General features: G+C 38.6%; 1 pseudogene; it reads right to left on the reverse strand.

Annotated features, from left to right (window-relative positions):
- Window positions 1–13: 13 nt before the first annotated feature.
- LOC103698692 lies at window positions 14–16,604 on the reverse strand (annotated as a pseudogene).
- Between the last annotated feature and the right edge of the window lie 383 nt (window positions 16,605–16,987).

Genomic DNA, 16,987 nt, shown 5'->3' on the forward strand with positions numbered 1-16,987 from the left:
ATGCCAATTTCCACCATTTTTTTTTTTTTTACCCTCGCTGTTGTATGTAGCTTCCATATCCAGGTAAAGGATGAAGCATTGTGCTGATAAGGCAAAGGCAACAGTAGCTTATCTATCTCCTCTACAAGAGCTTTAGCATGCCTGTTCTTCCCCCAATACAGCTGACCAGACCAGACAGCTTTTTATGAAGGAATCTTACATATATTGTCCATCATTTCAGCAGGAAAGATAGAAGACAATTTGGATTTGTTCCAAGATATTTCAGCAGTGATAAGATTAACCACCTTTCGATTTTCTATATCCACTTCCATATTGATGAAGGTAAGCTAAGCATTTAAATTTGAAATCCAAGGGTCATGAGTTACATTTACCCGAGTACCGGAGGAGACTAACATCCAAATAACTTGATGTTGAATAGAAGCAACATTCAAGCAGATCTTCCTCCATATAAGCATTCCGAGATCCAGAAAAGTGGTACTTGGCACATACCATCTAAACCCATAAAGAGTTAGGCTGAAGTACTAGAGGTCGGACATACTTTTAGCCGCTCTAACCTAGGTAGAGTGAGAAGCCTTTATCATTTGTGCATCTGCTCCATTGGTTGATTATTTACTCTACCTGTTTTGAAGATGTTGCTACAGGGTAGGTTTATACGCCCTCTTTTTCTGTATAATTGCCTTGAAGTATAAGGTTTCGAATAAATTAGTAAACATTATCTCAATGGAAATCTGATATTAGGTTATCTTATTAAAAAATGGAAAGACATAAGACATATGTTGATGCGCTAATGTTTCAAAGGACCCGAGGGATACTACATGTATTACATCCACAATATTCAGACTTCAGGTTGTTCAAAATACTCATCCACAACCTTCTTCTTACCTATATCTATCTTGGTTCAAGCTCCGTTATTGATACCTCATTTGGCGATATCGGTGACGACCTGTTCGCAGAGCGGTCATGTGTATCTCCATGAAAATCATTTGAATAAACATCTGAGTTCGTGCCACTCTTTCCAATGTAAAATGCAGGTTGGGAGGGATCTTGAAGAGACACAGAGTCGCTGCTGAGCATCGTAACGACTGTAGACATGGTAGGCCTGTCAGATGGATCTTCCTGAACACACAATAGTCCAATCTGAATGCATCTCAACACCTCGTTTCTTGGGCAATGGTTACCCAGAGATGGGTCCAAGATCTCCAAAATTGCTCCTTTTGTCCACTGCTCCCATGTCTGCATAAGGCGAATTTACTAAGTAAATAATCTATTATAGAGATACAGTGTGCATGTGGGAGTGGGTGGATGCTGTTGCAGGTGCTGGTGTAGTTTGAAACTCACATAGTCAGAAGGCCTTTGGAAGATTCAGAATCAGAGGAACCAATGTTCTTCCTGCCTGTCACGATCTCTAAAACTAGAACTCCAAAGCTGTATACGTCTGACTTGATTGAAATTTGTCCACGCATGGCATACTCTGGTGCCATATATCCACTGCAACAAATTGGATAGCCTATTGGGATCAACCATAATAATGGGTAAATCTATCAAGATTTTCACTTACAATGTTCCAACAATTCGGTTTGTGATGCCTTGACTTTGGTCTCCACCAAAAAGCCTAGCCATGCCAAAATCTGAAATCTTTGGGTTCATGTCTCGATCTAATAAAATGTTGCTGGCTTTTAAATCCCGATGTACAATTTTTAGCTGAGACTCTTCATGTAGGTATAGCAAGCCTCGAGCAATTCCACCAATGATCTTGTATCTGGTTGCCCAGTTCAGCTGTTCTCTTTTTACAGGATCTGTTCCATACAAAAATAGTTAATTAAGGTAACACGTATTAGAATAAGTTGAGAGGATGGAATTTAGAGATGACTAGACCTTTTTTCCCCCTGTGCTGACAAAAAGGATGAAGTTAGAAATGAAAGTTCTAGATTCAATAGAATATAAGCAGCCACTAAACCTAAACAAATACAAAAGGTCTAGAAGAGTAATAATAGGCTGCAAAAACTATGATAACACAAATTCTAAAAGGGTGAGATTTCTGTGGAAGGCAGTACCAAAAAGAATGGTGTCCAGGCTTCTGTTAGGCACATATTCATAGACAATCAACTTCTCTTCTTCCTCAAGCAAACGCCCAAAAGCCTTACAAGATTCCTGTGCTGGAGCCTAGCAACTAAAACTAACTCATTTTTCAGCTCTCCTAGTCCTTGTGTTGAACTTGTTGATAACCTCTTGACTGCTATTTCTCGTCCATCGGGTAATAATCCCTATACAGAATTATAAGGCTTGAAGTATAGAACCAAAAGACTACAAACATATTTATACAGAACCGATTAAAATGAAGAAAAATAAGAGATGATAAATCTTTATTTTGATGTATGACTGTTATTTTTAGGTGAAAAAATGTGCGATTGTTGCAATCATGTTACCTTATAAACTGCACCGAAGCCACCTTCTCCAAGTTTATTCTCTTCAGAAAAGTTTGCTGTTGCAACTCTTAGCTTGGATATATCAATTAATAGTGACTCAATACTTTCGATCTCTTCTGCGTTACTCCCATCTACTGAAAGAGAACATTTTGAAAAAACCGTTATCAGAAATTTTTATAAATATATAAGGATAAATTTCACTCAAGCAACAGCAAGCATTTGATTTATGGATTACTTACAGGGTAATTTTATTGCTGACTTCCTCCTCCAGAAGCAAATGCATATAGCGGAGATTAGCACCAGAGCACTCACTACAGGTATGCAATTGCAAGAACCATACCTGTCACATTCTTCTTGCTTCCTGCATGGATAAATGAGCAATTTAATATATATATATATATTGCACAATCTATGATGTCAAACATGAAGCCATTAGTTGAGTCACATTACATCAGGGAACTTATATTGTGAGTAGTGGATCTTTATGTCATAATATGAAAACTCAGAGAGGTGGATAACATGTGGAAATTGAGAGAAACGGAATAACTTGTTTCAATGTTCACTGTAAACCACATCTTTGTCATTTAAGTTGGGCAGGAATCGAAGTGTTTTGAGTGAATGGATTGGGTTTGAGACAGGGCCATGAATTCTTGAAAGATTGTCATATAAGAAGAATCTGATTGCAATTATTTTATCCTCTGATCCCTGCTGTCAGAACATGTTCTATGGAAGTTTGCTAATGTGAGGCAACTACGATTGTTGGTGAGCATTGTGAACTATCTTTGATCTGATAAACTGGCGGAAGTTTCTCTCAGAAAAGAGATTTGTAGAAAATTCTCAGAATAAACTGGTGGGAGTTGGCCTAAATTTTAATAATGGTTCTTTTGTGGAGAATGACACTTGCATACACTACCAGAAAATACGCGTACAGTGACGGAAAATTAGTGACGGACCGTTATCAGTCACTATTTGTGACTGATTAGTGACCAACAGAAATTTGGTCATCGTGGTGTAAACTTAGTGACCGATTAGTGACACTATTTCTCAGCCCTTAGTATTAATCCCCAGCTGCACAGCCTAATAAAAAATGGTATTCTTTGTTGTGTTACAAATGTTTGCGGCATGTATGGTAATTGAGGCCGATCATATTGTGGGAAAGCTTTTATTAGTATTTACTCTATAAACCTTATGATTCTTGTCTGATAGTTTTGTTGACTGGAGTGTCTCGGATAAGTGGATTGAGTTTGGATACTTTGTGGTGAATGTTTTACACCATAGAGGTTGTATAGTCCTCGATGATTGCCACGTCATCTGATTGTGGAGACATACAACTGTCAAATACGGCATCGTGTTGCATTCCAAATGTTGTACATCACTATTGAATGCTAGATAGCTGTCTGTCTCCATGATCGAATGACATGGCAGTTGAGGATGATAGTGTTATTTTGATGATTAACAAGCAATAATCGAGAGTATGTTATAAGTTAATTCGATACTTCATTTATAAGTCTGTTACTCTCAGTATATTTGTATAACAAGTTAAAGATGCATTTCATTGTTTACTTGGATGAATCTAATCTTGAGTTGCAGCAAAGTGTGGATTGAGTCGACCCCAAGGTTGATTGGGTCGACCCCGGCACATCAAGAAAGCATCTGGCACACTTCTGCAAAAATGGCACAGAATGAACAGTAAGTTGGGTCGACCCAAGGAAAGCATGAGTCGACCCCAAACTTCAAGCTTCTCAACAACTCAGAAAATGGTTCTCTGGAAATACTGAGAGGGTCGACCCAAGATGAAGTTGAGTCGACCCAAGCTTGAGTCGACCCAAACCCTGAGAGGGTCGACCCAAAGGCAAGACAGAACAGATGACAGAAAAGATTCTCTAGAAACCCTGAGAGGGTCGACCCAAGAAGAAGTTGAGTCGACCCAACTGAACCTTGAGTCGACCCAAAGAAATGTTGGGTCGACCCAAGTGAAGGAAGGCTGAATTGCAAGTTTCTGTGGTTCTGAGAGGGTCGACCCAAGGAAAGGTTGAGTCGAGCCAAGTGAAAGTTGGGTCGACCCAAGGACAGGTTGAGCCGACCCAAACACGGGCAGAAGCATAACGGCTAGTTCTGCAGAAGTACTTTTTGTCCTTCCAACAGTGAGTAACGGCTAGTTTTTGAATTCTAACCATTGGGGCTTGTCCAATGGATGAAGGAAACTATTTAAAGTGGCACTATTCATCAGAGAGAACATCCTTTTGCAAGAATATCAAAGAGTACACAAGAAAGACAAATGCCCTAATCTTCTTCATCCAAGTGCTTCATTCAAGAGTCAAAAAAATGGTTGAGCAGATTCCAAAAGTCATTAAGAGCTCCATCCACCCTTGAAGAGTGAAGCATCCTTGACAAAGAAGAGAGAAGTCACATCAAGCGATAACTATTCTCTAAACTCTTCTTTGTAGATTATATTGTTATATTTGCCTCATCTAGGAGCTTAAATCTTCTTACTTTGGTTATTAAACTCCTTGTAAAGGTTAGTTGGTAAGCCCGCAAAACCAACGGAATAGGTTGATTGGTGAACCCGTAAAACCAATTGTAAAGGTTCGTTGGTGAGCCCGGAAAACCAACATAGGTTCGTTGGTGAGCCCGTAAAACCAACATAGGTTTTTGGTGATCCGGAAAACCAAAGTGTAAAGATTTTTGGATTGTGAACCCGAAAGACAATCCAACTGTAATCCGCGGGATTATAGTGAATTCCCAAGGGTCGCTTGGGGAGTGGACGTAGGTGCTAAGGAGAGCACCGAACCACTATACTTCTTGTTGTTTGTATTGTGATTTGTTTAATTCCACTAACTCATCATTTAACATAAGTAAGATAGTTAAAATTAAGAGAAACCAATTCACCCCCCTCTTGGCTTGTCACCTTAGGCAACAAGTGGTATCAGAGCAAGGTGCTCCAATAGTACTTATTGATATCACAATCAAGAGTTAAAGATCATGACAACCCAAGTGGGATGTTCTATGAGTGAGGGACAATCCACAAATAGACCTCCTCTATTTAATGGCACAAACTACACATACTGAAAAGCTAGGATGAGGATATTCATTCAAGCTTTAGACTATGAATTATGGTACATTATTACTAGAGGACCTCACACACCCACACTAATATAGAGGGCACTATCATACCCAAACCAGAAATGGATTGGAATGAAAGTGATAGAAGATTAGCACAGTTAAATGCAAAAGCAATTAATGTACTTTACTGTTCATTAGATGTAAGTGAATTTAATAGAATATCTACTTGCATCTCTGCAAAAGAAATTTGGGACAAACTTGAGGTCACTCATGAAGGGACTAATCAAGTTAAGAGTCAAAAATAAACATATTAGTACACAAGTATGAATTGTTTAAAATGGAATCCACTGAGTCCATAACTGATATGTTTACTCGTTTTACTGAAATTATAAATGGGCTTAAGAGTTTAGAAAGTCTTATACTAACTCTGAATTGGTGCGAAAAATTCTCAGGTCTCTACCAAGAGTTTGGAGGCCAAGGTAACTGCAATTCAGGAAGCTAGGACCTCAACACACTGCAATTAGAGGAACTTCTAGGATCACTCATGACCCATGAGTTGACCATGAGGGCAAAATTCAGAAGATGAGGGTCAAGAGAAGAAAGCCCATTGCCCTAAAGTCTACCACCCCTAAACAACAAACTGAGTCGGAAGATTCAGATGATGATGATGAATTGGATGAAGAAGGAATGGCTATGTTGGAAGAAAATTCAGAAAGTTTATGAGAGGTAAGAATAGATTTCATAAAAAGAAATCCTTCTTCAAAGGTAGCTCAAGCAAGAAAAGGGTAAGGACAAAGAAAAGGAAAAAGAAACTCCTATTTGTTATGAGTGTAACAAACCGGGCATTATAAATAGATTGCCCAGAATTGAAATGGATGGCAAGAAAAACTGAAAAAGAAGAACTTCATGGCTGAATGGAGTGAAAGTGAGGAGTCAAGTTCAGAAGAGGAAGATCATCAAGAGACGGCCCAAATGTGTCATATGGCCAATGACGATGAGGTAAGATTCTGAACTTGAATGTGATTTTACTGTTGATGAATTACATGATGCATTTTAGAACTCATGGAAGAACATAAAAAACTAATCAATAAAATAAAGTTCTAAAAGAAGAAAATCAATCTCTTATCAAAGACAAGTTAAAACTATCTCATAACTATGAAACATTAAGTAGGAAACTCACAAATGAAACCAAGAATCTAATTGCTGAAAATGTCAAGTTAAAAGAAGATGCTGAAAAATATAAATCCTTAGTAGATAAGTTTACACTTAGTTCAACCAAATTAAATATGATTCTTGATAGTCAAAAAGCTGTATATGATAAGGCTGGATTAGGTATAAAACAAATAGGAAACAAAAATACTTAAAGAACATTTTTGTTAAAGCTAAAATGAAAATATTACTTGTCATTGCTGCAATAAATCAGGACATAAAGCATATGAATGTAACTATAGAAAGTCCAGTCAAAACAAATTGAGTAATAATCATAAGATCAAATTCAAGAAAGTTTGGTTCCAAAAGGAACATCAAGTACTAACCCTAAAGGACCCAACATAGTTTGGGTACCTAAAGCTCTTTCTTGATCTTTATTGCAGGGGTGTCTTGCAGCTAATAAAGAGGAAAAACGATGGTATCTAGATAGCGGCTGTTCAAGACACATGACCGGTGACGTAGACCAATTTGTCACCTTGGAATCTAAGAAGGGTGGAGTAGTAACTATGGAGACAATGGTAAAGGGTATATCATTGGAAAGGGATAAAATTTTCATTACTCCATCTATTTTTATAGAAAATGTCTTATTAGTTAAGGGTTTGAAACATAACCTACTTAGCATAAGTCAATTTTGTGATAAAGGATTTAAAGTCACATTTGAAGCATCAGTATGCATAATCACAAATCCTAAAGTAATAGCATTGTACTTGTAGGACAAAGGCAAAGAAATATTTACATGGTAGATCTACATGATTTAGGCAAGAAAAATGGATTATGCTTAATTACTAATGAAGAAAAAAAAATGAAACAAGTTGGCTTTGGCATCGTAGACTAGGACATGCTAGTATGGAATTAATATCAAAACTAGTCAATAAGGAATTAATAAAAGATGTGCCAAAAGTTGATTTTTGAAAAGGACAAAATTGTGGACCATGCTCATTGGGAAAACAAACTAAATCATCCTTCAAATTAAAGAATATAGTATCAACAACTAGGCCTTTTGAACTCATACACATGGATCTATTTGGACCCACTAAAACTGCGAGTCTAGGAGGGAAGAAGTATGGACTAGTTATTGTAGATGATTTTCAAGATATACATGGGTTTCATTTTTGGCACATAAGAATGAAGCATTTTCAGAATTCTTGAAACTTTATAATAATATCACAAATGAAAAGAAGCTCACCTTAGTAGCAATTCGAAGTGATCATGGTACTGAATTTGAAAATCAACACTTTGAAGAATTTTGTAATAAAAATGGTATTTCACATCAATTTCAGCACCTAGAACGCCTCAACAAAATGGGGTTGTTGAAAGAAAAAACAGGACATTGGCAGAAATGGCACGCACGATGTTTGTGTGAGTCAAATCTTCCAAAGTACTTTTGGGCTGAAGTTATAAGCACGCTTGTCATATTCTAAATCGAGTTTTAATACGACCAATAACCAAGAAAACTCCTTATGAACTTTGGAAGAATAAGAAACCAACTGCTAAATATTTAGAGTATTTGGATGTAGATGTTTCATTTAAACATGGCAAGGAGGATCTAAGTAAATTTGATGCCAAGTCAGATGAAGGTATCTTCTTAGGATACTCCACATCTAGCAGGGCATAAGAGTATTCAATAAAAGAACTCTGTAGTCGAAGAGTCAGTTAATATCATATTTGATGAGTCTGATAGTGAGTCTGCTAGGAAAGAAAATATTCTTGATGATGATACAGGAATTATTAACTTTGAAAAGTTGAATATTGATGACGTGCCAATTCAAGATAAGGAGATGATTGCGTGCCACACAATCTCAAAACTTGCCAAAGGAATGGAGGTATGCATCTGGACACCCTAAAGACTTAATCATTGGTGATCCATCTCAAGGGGTAAGAACTGATCCTCTCTCAGAAATTTAAATGATTATCTTGCTTTTGTTTCACATTAGAACCTAAGACTTATGAAGAAGCTGAAAAAGATACTAATTGGATAAATGCCATGCAAGAAGAATTAAATCAATTCAAAAGAAGTAATGTATGGACATTAACTGAAAGACCAAAGCATAACTCTGTAATTGGAACAAAATGGATCTTTAGAAATAAATTAGATGAAAATGGGTTAGTTTATAAGAAATAAAGCTAGACTTGTAGCTAAGGGATACAATCAAGAAGAAGGGATAGATTTTGATGAAACATTTGCTCCTGTAGCTAGATTAGAGGCTATTAGATTACTTCTAGCATTTGCATGTTTCATGGATTTCAAATTGTATCAAATGGATGTAAAAAGTGCATTCTTAAATGGTTTTATAGAGGAAGAAGTATATGTAGAGCAACCTCCTGGTTTTGAGAATCATGAATTGCCAAATCATGTGTTTAGATTACATAAGGCATTATATGGATTGAAGCAAGCACCTAGGGCTTGGTATGATCGATTAAGCAAATTTCTGCTTAATAATGACTTTAGTAGAGGAAATGTAGATAAAACACTGTTTTCCAAAAGAAAAGGACAAAATCTATTAGTGGTACAAATATATGTAGATGACATAATCTTTGGTGCCACAAATGATACTCTTTGCAAAGAATTTGCTGATCTAAATGCATGGAGAATTCGAAATGAGTTTGATGGGAGAACTAAGTTTCTTTCTAGGATTACAAATCAAACAAACTAAAAAAGGTATTTTCATTCATCAAACTAAGTATAAAAGGAATACTAAAGAAGTTTGGGAATGAAAATCATAAGGGAGTAGACACTCCAATGAATCTACTAGTAAGCTAGACAAAGATGAAAAAGGAAAGAGTATTGATATTAAGCTTTATAGAGGACTAATTGGATCCTTGCTCTACCTTACTGCTAGTAGACCAGACATCGTATTTAGTGTAGGAATATGTGCTAGATACCAATCAGATCCTAAGGAGTCACATTTAAGTGCTGTTAAAAGAATCCTTAGATATTTAAGAGGAACTACGAATATAGGATTATGGTACTCAAGAGACTCCTGTCTAGATTTGCTTGCATACTCAGATGCTGATTTTGCTGGATGCAAATTAGATAGGAAGAGCACTAGTGGAACATGTCATTCTTAGGAAACAACTTAGTATCATGGTTTAGCAAAAAGCAGAATTCAGTGGCATTGTCAACAGCTGAAGCTGAATATATAGCTGCTGGCAGTTGTTGGTGCTCAAGTACTATGGCTTAAGCAACAACTAGAGGACTATGGAGTTAAGCTAGATAATATTCCTATTAAGTGTGATAATACTAGTGCCATCAACCTTACTAAAAATCCGGTTCAGCATTCTAAAGCCAAACACATAGAAATAAGATATCATTTTATTAGGATCATGTGCAAAATGGAACATATGTATTGAGCATATATGCACTGAAAAATAATTAGCCGACATATTCACAAAACCCTTGAGTGAAGATAGATTCTGCACGCTAAGGAGGGAATTAGGCATATATGATCCTTTCTATTGAAGAGATATAAAAGGGAGCAAGCAGTCTCATGATACATTCCTCCATTTCTAAAAACTCATGAAACATGGTCAAAATTGTCATATATAGATTCCTTACTCATGTATCATTGTCCCGGATAGAATTTGTAAGGATTGAAGCAAGGAAAAATTTTTAGAAGCAAAAAGGAAGAGAAAGAAAAAAATTCTGAACTTGGGTCGACCCAACCCAGAATAAGGGTCGACCCAAGAAAATCTTGAGTCGACCCAACGTCGGGACCCCACTGTTAAAAGGGGACCCGTGAGCTTTTTTAGGGCACTGTTTGCCCTTGTCCTCTTCTGAAAACTCTATTTCCCACTCTCCAAACTCCTCCATCAACTCCAAACGCTAGATTACTTCAAGATCTTGGAGAAATGGACCCAAAAGAGCGTAGCCAAGAGATCCGGAGAGAGTCTCACGGATCCAACGTGAGGAAAGAGAAGCTACGGAGCCATCTACAGTGTCTCCACAACGTGAGGCACGTGCAGAGCCACCTCTCCTCCTCCCCTCAGTACAACTTGCAAAGTTTGCGGGGAGACCGGTTACAACGGAGAAGGATCCATTCCGAGTTCTTTGATCAGAAGGGTTCCGTTTGGGGGAATGGATCCGAAGGCAAGGTTGGGAGTATCTTTGCTCCTAGATGTGGTGATCTACCCGACTAGTTCGGGAGTTCTATGCCTTCCTCAAAACTGGAATGGGAGGGCTCATTTCGGAAGTTCGAGGAGTTAGGGTTCGAGTTTCCGAGGAGAGTTTGAGTGAGTTGCTTCATCTCCCCTGCGAAGGAGCAACTCCAGAAAAGCCAGAAAACAAGATGAGAGCCCTGCAGTTGATACTTGAGAATGAAGACTTCGACTTTTCGGAGAAGGTATAGCGAGCTCTCTTTCTGCAGAAATGAGGTTGTTGCTCAGCATCATAAATAGGATTCTATTTCCGAAGAGCGGGAGATTCGATCTCATTACAGAGCGAGATCTAGTAGTGATGGAAGCATATTATTCAGGGTATTCCCCTGAATCTCCCGGCCATGATACTGAGGCAGTATGAGGAAGGTGATCTGCAACTCCAGGTATCCCTGCCTTATGGTATGATACTCACCTTGATCTTCCGACAGCACGACATATCTGTCGAGGGGGATATCCAGTGCATCTGCTTCATACTGATACATACATGCACGATCACTTATTCGCATGGGCTATGAGAAAGTGAGACGGCAGTGGGTTCACTACTAGAGCAGGGATTCAGGGTTGATGCAACCAGAGGTGATGCACCAGATATTGGAGACCCTATCCTTGAGGATGGAGGAAGCATATGGATCATCCTACTGCACCTTCAGAGGCTGGACCATTCGTCATTGTCCTGCGGGAGTACAGATGAGTTCTGGAGCAGGATGACAGAGCTTATGTCTGCTATAGGCGAGGACTGATCACTGATGGGTGACAAGCAGATTAGACATCATGTCTGCTGAGATCAGTGATCTGAGGAAGCAGATAGGAGCTCTACGGAGGAGAGAGAGAGACTCATGGACCATCTGTGCACAGGCTGTGAGTCAAAGATTTCCGGCACAGAGTCATCCAGCTCATTCGTGCTCCACGCCAGACTCAGTCTCATCAGGCTCGACCTCCCCTCGCCACGTACACTAGGAGGATGAGGACTAGATCCCAGCCATTAGATACTCCCTAGGCTGATATTAGTATTTCTGTTTAGAGCCTAGGATAGGTATCTAGTTCTCATATGTATTTTGTGTTTATCATGTATTTTGAACTTTGATTGAGGAACATTGTATTTGCTTTTGTTTTTGGCATTATTGTACTAAAATGTTCCTATTTTGATCAATGAAGTTTGAATGTTTGTTATTATTGTATCTATTCCCATGCACCTATTTGATGATAACAAAAAGGGGAGAAGTAAAGAAAGAGAAATAAGTTGTGTAAGAAAAGAGAAATAACTTGTAAAACAAATTGAAAATTATAATGGAAAGCATATACATTTAAGGGGAGCAATTTGTAACAATGAAAATGATCAAATCTAAAAATTTCTATTAATTTCAGAATTTGGCACATAGAATTTCAGAATTTGGCACGCACTTTCACACCTCGATACATAACCTGAAACTCATGCTTTATCTCAAATTTTTGGAGTTTCATCTTTAATGAAATATAAATGAAAGGGGGAGCAATTCAAAAGTCAAATTGGAAACATTTGAATGATATAGGGGGAGACTTCACTCTCATATTTGAAAAGCTGAAATTCAGCAACTTGAGCCCTTTTAAAACTGATTTTAAGATAAGTATCAATAGGCTCATACTCTATATTTTGTAATCATCAAAAAGGGGAGATTGAGGATGATAGTGTTATTTTGATGATTAACAAGCAATAATCGAGAGTATGTTATAAAGTTAATTCGATACTTCATTTATAAGTCTGTTACTCTCAGTATATTTGTATAACAAGTTAAAGATGCATTTCATTGTTTACTTGGATGAATCTAACCTTGAGTTGCAGCAAAGTGTGGATTGAGTCGACCCCAAGGTGATTGGGTCGACCCCGGCACATCAAGAAAGCATTGGCACACTTCTGCAAAAATGGCACAGATGAACAGTAAGTTGGGTCGACCCAAGGAAAGCATGAGTCGACCCAAACTCAAGCTTCTCAACAACTCAGAAAATGGTTCTCTGGAAATACTGAGAGGGTCGACCCAAGATGAAGTTGAGTCGACCCAAGCTTGAGTCGACCCAAACCTGAGAGGGTCGACCCAAGCAAGACAGAACATGCAGAAAAGGTTCTCTGGAAACCTGAGAGGGTCGACCCAAGAAGAAGTTGAGTCGACCCAACTGAACCTTGAGTCGACCCAAAGAAATGTTGAGTCGACCCAAGTGAAGGAAGGCTGAATTGCAAGTTTCTGTGGTTCTGAGAGGGTCGACCCAAGGAAAGGTTGAGTCGACCCAAGTGAAAGTTGGGTCGACCCAAGGACAGGTTGAGCCGACCCAAACACGGGCAGAAGCATAACGGCTAGTTCTGCAGAAGTACTTTTTGTCCTTCCAACAGTGAGTAACGGCTAGTTTTTGAATTCTAACCATTGGGGCTTGTCCAATGGATGAAGGAAACTATTTAAAGTGGCACTATTCATCAGAGAGAACATCCTTTTGCAAGAATATCAAAGAGTACACAAGAAAGACAAAGTGCCCTAATCTTCTTCATCCAAGTGCTTCATTCAAGAGTCAAAAGAAAGTGGTTGAGCAGATTCCAAGAGTCATTAAGAGCTCCATCCACCCTTGAAGAGTGAAGCATCCTTGACAAAGAAGAGAGAAGTCACATCAAGCGATAACTATTCTCTAAACTCTTCTTTGTAGATTATATTATTATATTTGCTCATCTAGGAGCTTAAATCTTCTTACTTTGTTTATTAAACTCCTTGTAAAGGTTAGTTGGTAAGCCCGCAAAACCAACGGAATAGGTTGATTGGTGAACCCGTAAAACCAATTGTAAAGGTTCGTTGGTGAGCCCGGAAAACCAACATAGGTTCGTTGGTGAGCCCGTAAAACCAACATAGGTTTTTGGTGAACCCGGAAAACCAAAGTGTAAAGGTTTTTGGATTGTGAGCCCGGAAAACAATCCAACTGTAATCCGCGGGATTATAGTGAATTCCCAAGGGGTCGCTTGGGGAGTGGACGTAGGTGCTAAGGAGAGCACCGAACCACTATACTTCTTGTTGTTTGTATTGTGATTTGTTTAATTCCACTAACTCATCATTTAACATAAGTAAGATAGTTAAAATTAAGAGAAACCAATTCACCCCCCCTCTGGCTTGTCACCTTGGGCAACAGCAGTGATTAAGGGTTGTACAGTTCTCTTTGGTGCAAAACACGCACTGCAGAGGATCCCGACTCAAGCGAATTAGATGTGAAGCAGAACTAGGGTTTCAAAATGGATTGCCATTTAAAAGGAATCCATGTGCAAACTTTTCATGTTCCAAGGTTAGTAATCAGCATGTGATCTTATGGAAGTATTAATTTGGTGCAATTATAATAGTGTGAACTACTTTTGATCAAACAAGATATACTGGTGCTAGCTAGTAAACCCTTAAATTAAAGAAAAGGTTCTCTACTTTGGCTGGTTTGTAGAAATGACCCTTGTATCTTACGGCACCAAGCATTAGTGCCTCGCTCTGTTGTTTATATAATATTGCTTTCTTTTTCTTTTTTTTTACTAGAGGCCAATAAGGAAGAGTTGATCTTTATTGTTACTTTAAAGGGTGTTATGTATGTATACCCTCTAATATACAAAATTATATAAATATTCTCGTAAAATTACTATTTTCATGTATATTCTTCTGTTTTTTCTTTTTTGATATATACATATACCATTTCATGTCTTTAAAAAATAAACGGCTTAAAAATAAAATGACTGAAATATCCTTATGGGTAGATATAAAAAAAAAGTTGTAAGGGTATACACACAAATAGCAACTTTATGAGGGTATTTATGCAATTTCTTATATTTAGAAAGATGTATATTTAAATAATCTATTAAAAAAACAAAACTCGGTTGAAATTTGCCAAGTCTTTTATGATTCAATTGGATCGATAAGTCAAAAAAAGATCGAGTCACATTTTGGTAATGCTATTTACCATTTGATTTTGATATAATTATTATTATTGAATCTATGACATCTACATATTCTTCATTATTTTTAAAAGATTAAAGGATATCGAATTTAAATTAATTATAGATGTTTAGATTTGTAAAATATTTGTTAGTGATTTGTAAATATTGAGTTTTTTTTTTGAGGCAAGAATTTTGTAAAAGCAACATAATTTATTCTATAAGAGTTGATATTAACATGATTTAATATTTTTTGTTATTTTTTTAATTAATGAATTATCTTTACTAGATTTTGATCATTTTTTAATGAATTTTTTTTAAGTGTATACCCTTCTAAATATGTGTAATTGCATGAATACCCTCTCAAAGTTGCTACTTGCATCTATATCCATATAAAATTTCCTTTTTGCATGTCTACATGTAAGGGTATTTCAGTCATTTCAATTTTAAATCATTTATTTTTTAAAAGTGTTGGTTAGTATTATGTAAAAAAAAGTAAAAAAGGGGTATACATGCAAAATTAAATATTTTATAAGGACATACATATAATAACAATTTTATGAGAATATTCATATATTTTATATATTTAAGGTATATATGCCCAAAAAAAAAAATCTACTTTAAATCACCTAATACTTCTCAATAAATTATGTAGAGACATGCGTTTAGCCAAAAAAAAACAAAAGAAAATGTAGCCATTAACTCAAATCGATATGATATTAGTAAACAGATTAGAAATGATTGGATCTCAAACAGAGTTAGGAAGGACTCATCTATTCCCTATTAAGTCGCCGTCGATAAACTGATGCTATTGAAACTAGTTTACTGTACCGGTCGGCTACTACCCTTACCTTCTTCCTCAGGTGTTTTGGTAGGTGGAGGCACTACCGGCGCCGGTGCGTTCTCCGGCGGCTCCTCAAGTCTTAGCGACGGTGCCCCGTTGAAGAACTTGGATATCTCGTACCTAAAATTGCAGCTTGCTGCGACCACCCTCCTCCCTTCTTCCCGTCTAGCTGTGTCGGTCTTGGCTCAAGGATATTTTGGAGGCACTGCTGGCACTGGCTCGGCGACAGGTCCTGTGTGCACTGCACCAGACCATATATCTGAGGAAATGGAGCCTTGGTGGAATTCACCATCTGCCCGGTGGCGAACCTCCTCGTCGAGTTGGAGACGGCCCAATCGGTGATCGCGCTCATAAGCTCGTCCACAATCTTGTCGAACCGGCTGGCGTCGGTCACGTTTTTGACGTTCCACTTGATCATCCCCCGAGGAGTCGACGGTCGAGAAGAAGGCGCTGGTTGGAGTAGCGAAGGAGGCAGTCTCGTAGTATATCGATGGCGCCTTTGTTTGTACGCGCAGAGCTGGGGGGCGTCTTGGATCGCGTCGCCGCTGAGGCAGGAGCGGCAGACCGAGGCATTGGTGTCGCCGCGGCACATGGCGAGGCCGTAGATTTGGTCAGGGATCTGGCCGACGGTGGCGTTGAGGAAGCCACCGGAGAGAGAAGTCTTGGAGGCGAGGGAACGGAGGAGGAGGTTTGAGGTTGGTATCATAAGTGCTGTTGGCGGCGTAGTTGCCGTTGCTGCCACAGTGTGTGTAGATGGGATCGCCGGCAGTGGGAGGGGAAAGGAATATGAGGAAGAGAAGGCATAGGAAGAAAGGGAAGGAAACATGGCGAAATGATACCATGGACTACGGTTACAGCGGGAACACACAGTGCTTCTGAGCACGACAGAGCAAAGTTGTTAAGTATGGCTGGCTGTGGAAACAGGGTGCGAGCTAGAGGAAACTGTGAGGCGACGCGTTCGAAGGAAGCTGGAAATGCCTTGGGAAGGAGAAACGACTAAGAGCAGCAGCGGTCGACTTGGTCGTCGTTTTTATTTTGCGATTTACCATGCCTACGAGGATGCGACTGTGAGGCAGCGTTGGCCCAAAATGACCACTTAGATTATGGCGAATTAGGGTTCAGTCCAGTGGCATGGCTACATGGATTCGATCAATAGGTGTTAAAGACCAGATGCTATGGCCTTGCCAAATTGCATTTGTATCTCGGCATTCATGATTTTGCCTACTCAAACCAGAAACAATCCACAAGGGCCCTGGAATGCCCACCATAAGATCGGCAGGTGTTCTCATGTTTGTAAAATTTGCAACCTAAATCTCACGTTTGTCCCAGTCAAGTTCCATGCTAAATAAATAGCAAATACAAACACGCACT

Source organism: Phoenix dactylifera, chromosome 4 (genome assembly GCF_009389715.1).
Source record: "Phoenix dactylifera cultivar Barhee BC4 chromosome 4, palm_55x_up_171113_PBpolish2nd_filt_p, whole genome shotgun sequence".
Lineage (NCBI taxonomy): Eukaryota > Viridiplantae > Streptophyta > Magnoliopsida > Arecales > Arecaceae > Phoenix > Phoenix dactylifera.